The sequence below is a fragment of the Tiliqua scincoides genome, chromosome 2, assembly GCF_035046505.1.
Source record: "Tiliqua scincoides isolate rTilSci1 chromosome 2, rTilSci1.hap2, whole genome shotgun sequence".
Taxonomy (NCBI): Eukaryota; Metazoa; Chordata; class Lepidosauria; order Squamata; family Scincidae; genus Tiliqua; species Tiliqua scincoides.
The window spans coordinates 226450271-226456270 of NC_089822.1; the positions used below are offsets into that span (position 1 = coordinate 226450271).

At 45.3% G+C, this 6000-nt stretch overlaps 1 pseudogene; it reads left to right on the forward strand.

Annotated features, from left to right (window-relative positions):
• The first annotated feature begins 1860 nt into the window (after nucleotides 1-1860).
• On the forward strand, nucleotides 1861-1980 carry LOC136643181 (5S ribosomal RNA; annotated as a pseudogene).
• The last annotated feature ends 4020 nt before the right edge of the window (nucleotides 1981-6000 follow it).

Here is a 6000-nt window from a genome sequence, read left to right on the forward strand (position 1 = left end):
GCATAAGCTGCAGCACTTTGGTTGCAAAGAATCTCAGGGTGAGTTGATCATATGCGCTCAACCTGCAGCATCTTCATCATTAAGCAATGACATGCTTGTGTGAACCAGCTGTCAAATACCACAGGGCAGAGCTCTCCTATCAATATGACATTATCGACTCATACAATCTTTTTCAGTGGATGCCAATCACATGTTCATTTGCAAGTCAACAACTGTTGGGGTTGGTGGGAGGTGGCAGAATTCCCTGCCAGGAATACCTTGGCTGAATTCTTAACTACACAACTTCAGAAGCAGATAGGGGGAATTGGATCCCCCTATAAACCAGAAATCCCCTGGGGGCTGGGGATAAGAATAGGCCCTCAGTTTGGCTGTACTTGTCATAAGAGGCGACTAAACAGCCACCGGGTAGATGGGACTCGTTAGCCTGGGAAGGCAGCTCATCTGAGAGAAGGAAAACTCTGATCCCAAACCTCCACTGCCTTGTGGCTACATTCAGTTATGGAAAAGGCTTCAGGAGTCAACCTCGAGGCAAAATCCGGAGCCGGAGTCCCTGAGGCAGGTCATGGCTGAACACAGTCATGTTCTGGCAACTCCTGCAACGCCGCTGGAACCAACCATATTGGCCTCTGCCTTTCCATTGGACCATTTCAGCGACGTGGAGAGGGGGGATTTGCTGCATGGGTAACAGCCTATCCTCCATACCTACTTTACCCAGACTTCACGCACTGGAGAGGACACTCTGTTCCAGAACCACCATTCAGAGCGTGACACCATAGTCTTCTGAGACTGAAGGATGCCAACAATAAACCAGAAGCTAGCAGAGCAAAGAGAAAGTCTAACCTAGCGTCTAGTCCGCTCTCTAATGTGCCAATTTACATCATGCAGCAGACTCATTCTATAGCAGAGCGTTTGAATCTGTGATTCCCACTTCTAATCTATAGTGGTAAAATACTTCTGCCATCTCTACCATTTCATTCAGGGTAACTAGGACTGGATCTGCACAAGGTTTTTTGTTTTTATTTGTTTCTTTGTTTTAAAAAGGGTTCTTGTCCTCAAGATTATGAAGATATGCTTGAAAGCACACAGGCAGTATGTACGAACAAAGGCAGCTGCCTTATACTGAGTCAGATCATTGGGCCATTTAGCTCAGTATAGTCTCTGCTTGGCTGGTAGTGGCTCTCCATGGTTTCAGATGGGGGTCTTTCACAGCCTCATGGCTGGCCCATCCATGACATGACTGATGCGGCTCACACTGAGTGGCATGTCGAGGAAAGTGATGAGCAGGCTTGGTGTGCCTCTCTGGTAGAGTCTGCCTCTTTCCAGTCTGCCATGGATGGAGCCATTGTGATTCACTTTCCACTTGCTAACAGTAAGCAAGAAGCAGATTGGGTGGCAGTGATTCAACTCCCCCTTTCAATGCACCTTCATTCATTCATTCATTCATTCATTTGAAGAATTATTTGAATTATTCTTCATGCAGCCCCTTTAAACAGGAAATGCAGGTCATGTTGGTAGCACTCCCAGCATGCATCTGATTTGTTTAAAGAGATGCACTGAAGAAGGAGCATGGTAGTGGGCTGGGTCACTGCCTTCCATGTGGTTTATGAGGGGCATGTATTGGTGAGTTGAGGGTGGCATCGGTTGGGGCTTCAGACTGGGCTTTAGTGAATCATCTTGGGCCATTCCTGCACAGCCTTTTCTGTAGTTACAGGGATTGAGCCTGAGGTCAGCTGCATAAAGAGCCGGCCTCTGCTACTGAGTTATAGCCCCATCCCAAAAGTGTATTGTAGAAGGCCCCAGAGTGGACTGTTTGTATTTTGGCTATTTGTCTCTTCCGCATTACCTCCACTTGTACTTTTCCCCAATATCAACTGTTACCCTGCAGATGCCCGATCTCGTCTGATCTCGGAAGCTAAGCAGGGTCAGGCCTGGTTAGTACTTGGATGGGAGACCGCCTGGGAATACCGGGTGCTGTAGGCTTATACCAGAGTCTTTCGAGACTGAAGGTTGCCAACCATATTTTCTGTTTCTTATTTATCCCGCCCTCTCCTTTTATCCTTGCACTACTCTTTGTTTACAACAAACTGAACAAAACCGCTTTGAAAGAACTGGCAAGTGCCAGCAAATTGAAGAACTGAATGAAGGGTGAAATCTTAAATACAATCCTAAGCATACCATTGAAATCAATGGGAGTCACTTTTGTAATCATGTTTTTAGAAAGGCCTATAGTAGTTCTTCTACTGCCTTGCCTCCAGTTGCTAAATTCCACACATTTGGGGTGTTCTGTGGTTACCGTACTTTTGTCCCTCAGCCTCAGGTCTTCATCTGTAAAATGGGAATAATAGTGGCTTACCATCTTGAGATCAAAATGAAGAAGCAAAGCATTTTATATCTAATTTGGAGTGTAATAAGGGTTGATTTGATCTGAAGAGTGGCTGACAGTTCCCATCTCTATGCTATCAATTTGTGTTCATGCTCCACAAGAAATGGGAATTGTCTCATCCCGGTGATGGCCATTAAAGCATTGTGTGCCTGATGAAAATGCTTTTATTTTTCTCTTTGTGGACTTGCACATAATGTTAACACAGAAAACAGCTTTGTGATTCAAAGAGAATTCATTTCCTGCTGCTCGTTTCCACCTGATACATATATACAGAGAATCATTTGGCATAATTCAAAGTCATAAGAATAACTATCATCTGTTGCTTTCCCCTCCTTGTGGGATATTTCTCTCTCATGAATAAACTCCTGATTATTGCTGGCCTCACAGGCAGCACTGAACAGCTCCTTGGAAACTGCCCAACCCTCCCACCTAGGAAAATGTCCAGATGAGAGACATCAGTGATCAAAAAGGCCTAGTAGATCATAGTAAGTGTCTTCAGCTGCCAATGAGGGAGGATACTGTTCTTCATTAGATATTCAAGGCATGTTTTTTAGAAATAAGAGTGACCTATTCATCATAGACTGATGCTCCATAGGTTTCCTAGGGGTGGATTCAGAAAACTAATTTTCTGGTGCCACAGTGACCTTTTGCAATCACTGCACAGCTGGACCCAGGCAGAAGGAGCAGTCAGTCAGCTTAAAAAAATTAGTTTGGGTTGCAAATAAATAAATGTCTGAGAGTATATATCTTCTCCCTCAATAGCAGCAGTGGAATCCTCCCAACCGTTCTGTCATGGTACTTTATAGAACAGAGGAAGGCAGCACAAATGTGAGTCAGGGTGCAATCCAAACGTGCCCTTGGGCCGATGCAAGTCCCTTGCGCCAGCCCAGGAGGATCACAAACATGCCATAAGGCACCTTTGCGCCTCCTTGAGAGGAAGCTGGGCTGGCGTTCCGAGAAGCGCCGGCCTGCAGAGGCTGACGCAAGCCTCCACACTGGCTTCCTCTCTCAGGCTTGCGTCAGCCCAGTTGGGCCGATGCAAGAAGAAAAGGTAGACTGAGGGAGGTGGGGAGGAGGTGGGAGGGAGGCGTTCCTGGGTGGGGGAGGGAGGGTGGATGGTAGGCGGCCCCGGGGGTGGGTGGGTGGGCGGGCAGGGAGTGGGAGGCGGGGCTGGGATCCAGCAGTTATACTGGATCCCAACCCCCGTTCCTGGAGAAAATGGAGTGGCTCCAAGCTGAGGAGACCCATAGGCACCAGCGGTCCTTACCCTGAGGTAAGGGGAAATGTTTCCCCTTGCCTCTGGCTGAGCCTCTTGTGGCTACAATCCTCTTGGCTTGCCTGTTCCAGCGCAGGATAGGATTGCACCCTCAGTCATTCAGTATAACCACAAGATGCCATAGGGTGGAGGCTGGGTGACAACTTACTCCACTGTTACTCTACCTCCAGCACAAGGCTAGGTAGCTCATTTGCAGCCGATTCAGAACACTACACCTGCTCCAATGTCCATGTGGAACTTCTACACAAATGTATCTCCTCCCCACTCACCCCAAAGGAGGGATCTGTGAGCTACATATGCATCTCTTTCGGTCAGAATGGAAAACCTCCTGGTTGGAGAATGTTGATTTGGAGCTCCTGAGCCTTCAAGGGATTGATAGGTATGGCTAAATATAAGGTGCTTTATACATTCAGAAGGTTGTATCCCAAGGGTGTGCATGGAAGGGTGTGGAGCCAAACTGTCGTGGTGCCTCCTTGGCTTGATAACCCTCTGGATCCTTCACATTTTCTCTCTGGAGTGTTGGAGGATCAGGCAAAACAGGATTCTAGGAACCACTGAGGGCTCTGGGGTAAGATCAGATCAGTGGTTATTGCTGTTTCCAGTCCTTCTTTCAGTTCCTGGAAGAGAAAGCTACGGTACAACCTATAGTACTTCTCTTTAATTTGTACATCTTGTGAGGGAGAGAGGAATGTAACTGTGGACATAGTAGATAAACTAGACAAGCATTACTGTTTACTCCATTTTTACCACTACCCACATTTTTGTTGCGAAGTGGGTGTTTTCCACCCAACTCCTGCTTGCCTAAGCAAGGGTTAATGTACTCAGTTCAGGCTGCATTTCATTTCATACAGCATTTTTAAAGCAAGGTGTCAGCATGTTTCTGTATCTGTTGATAATCACTGCATCTCCCAGTAGATCAAGCAGGAGGAAATGAAACAGTCCCACAACAGGAGAATGTGTGTGTGTGTGTGTGTGTGTGTGTGTGTATACACATATATAATGATAGAAGCCTTCTGAAATTGGATGTGAAGTGCCTGTGAATTTTAATGACTTTAACCCATCATTCTTTAATTTTAACACAGCTTTATTTCTGGTCTTGGGACTTTTTGGGTTTTTTTTTAAGTAAATGGTCATATCAACAAACTACAGGTAGTACAAAAAAAGGTGGCTCCCTGCATTCCTTGAATGGATGAACAGATGAATGGATACCTTTATTTGTCCTCTAGACCAGTGTTTCTAAAGTGGCGTAAAACATTTAAATATAAGTTATACACTACCCATCTCTGGTTCTTCACCCTCCCCAATCTGACACGTGTGCTGTGGTGATGAGGCTGCATTGCCACAAGCACAATTCAGTATATGGTCTGCACTTTTTGTTATTGCAGGTTCATTTGATTTGTCATGTCACATCAAGCATATCTGCGTTGGCATTAAGAAAACTAGTCCAGAGGTCTGTGTACATAAGTTACTAAGCTCTGTTGTGTAGAAAGCAATTTGAAAGGCCTCGATGGAAAGAGACAGTACATAAAACAAGTGTCATTGTGTTGATCATAAAACAAACATGCTTAGCAAGAGAAAGGCATAAGCTGCTGGATGCAAGCAACATGTAACCTGAAAGTTTGAGAATGGTGAGCTGCTATGTTTGTGTATTACATAACAGTCAGCTGAAGAAGCTTCCATCTCTGCAGTCCTGGGAGACGTGTCCCAGCTGACTCCTACAGTATTTGCATCAGAAAAAGCACAGGGAAGCACAGCCAGACTCTGGTCAAAAACATCTCTTGCCACCTTAGCAAAATGCCTTAGATATTTCACTGTTTGATTGGCATGATATCTTCAGCTTCCATGGTACTCTTTCCCCACTAATATCTGACAGTTTCCTGGCAAAATTTCTTTCTTAATCTCATATTTATGACCAGGCTAATGCAATGCTTCTTCTCACTGAGTGGAACTGAACTGCATCAAGAACAGGCAGAGGTGTTTTGTTTTGGGCAAGGAAAAATCTGGGACATGGTTTTTTAAAAATCTAGTCATGAAGACAGAGTGTAAAGACTAACCTGGAGCATTATGTATAGAGGGCATTATTCAGGTTTTATTGGTGGGAAGATTTTAAAGTATATGAATTTTAGGAGTGGGACAAGATTTAGTAAGGCCTCGGGGTCTGTTCTTGGATCTATTCAAGGTGAAATTGCAGAAGCTATGTATTTCACAAGAAGAATTCACTGGCATTGTTTTCCATACCCCAGACATATCTGAGGCCATGCTCTGTGAGTCCCTGCCAACTGTGGTTTGGTGGGTGTTGACTGGAATAGGGCCTTTTCTGCAGTAGCAACAGCCCTATGAA